Genomic DNA, 1,344 nt, shown 5'->3' with positions numbered 1-1,344 from the left:
GCTGATTTCTTAGATTGGCTGCTACCCTTATGGAGATACCCTTGTATGTGGCTCTGTTGTATTTCTGTGGAAAATGCCATTGGAATTTTGATAGGGATTGTATTCAATCTGTAGATTACGTTGGGTAGTATGGAATTTTTTTTTTCTGCCTTCAAGTAATATTATATGTCACATATAGTATAGACCTTACAAAAGTATACTTTATTTCCCTTCTTCCAGCCTTTGTGCTATTCATATTATATATCTTATTTCTTCATATGTTGAAAATTTTATAATACATTGTTATCACTTTTGCTTTAAATCATTCATTATCTTAAAAAAAGATATTAAAACTAAGAAACATGGTCTTTTATATTTATATATTTACATATTTGCTGCCTTCATTTGTGTAGATACATTTTTTTTAACATCTTTATTGGAGTATAATTGCTTTACAATTGTGTGTTAGTTTCTGCTTTACAACAAAATGAATCAGTTATATATATACATATGTTCCCATATCTCTTCCCTCTTATGTCTCCCTCCCTCTCACCATCCCTATCCCACCCCTCCAGGCGGTCACAAAGCACCGAGCCGATCTCCCTGTGCTATACGGCTGCTTCCCATTAGCTATCTACCTTATGTTTGGTAGTGTATATATGTCCATGACTCTCACTTTGTCACAGCTTACCCTTCCCCCTCCGCATATCCTCAAGTCCATTCTCTAGTAGGTCTATGTCTTTTTTTTTTTAAAAGTTGTTAAGAGGGTAGAGCTCATGTTATGATTCTTAACTGGCTTTGTCTCATTTGATGGCAGGCCATTTATTTTTTAATTTTTTAATTTTTTTAACATCTTTATTGGAGTATAATTGCTTTACAATGGTATGTTAGTTTCTGCTTCACAACAAAATGAATCAGTTATATATATACATATGTTCCCATATCTCTTCCCACTTGCGTCTCCCTCCCTCCCACCCTCCCTATCCCACCCCTCTAGGTGGTCACAAAGCACCGAGCTGATCTCCCTGTGCTATGCGGCTGCTTCCCACTATATAAGTCCATGCCACTCTCTCACTTTGTCACAGCTTACCCTTCCCCCTCCCCATATCCTCAAGTCCATTCTCTAGTAGGTCTGTGTCTTTATTCCTGTCTTACCCCTAGGTTCTTTTCATGACATTTTTTTCTTAAATTCCATATATATGTGTTAGCATATGGTATTTGTCTCTCTCTGTCTGAATTACTTCACTCTGTATGACAGGCTCCAGGTCCATCCACCTCATTACAAATAGCTCAATTTCATTTCTTTTTATGGCTGAGTAATATTCCATTGTATATATGTGCCACATCTTCTCTATCCATTCATCT

The sequence above is a fragment of the Lipotes vexillifer genome, unplaced genomic scaffold, assembly GCF_000442215.2.
Source record: "Lipotes vexillifer unplaced genomic scaffold, Lipotes_vexillifer_v1.1 scaffold67, whole genome shotgun sequence".
Taxonomy (NCBI): domain Eukaryota; kingdom Metazoa; phylum Chordata; class Mammalia; order Artiodactyla; family Lipotidae; genus Lipotes; species Lipotes vexillifer.
Note: the sequence above shows the minus strand (reverse complement) of the source record.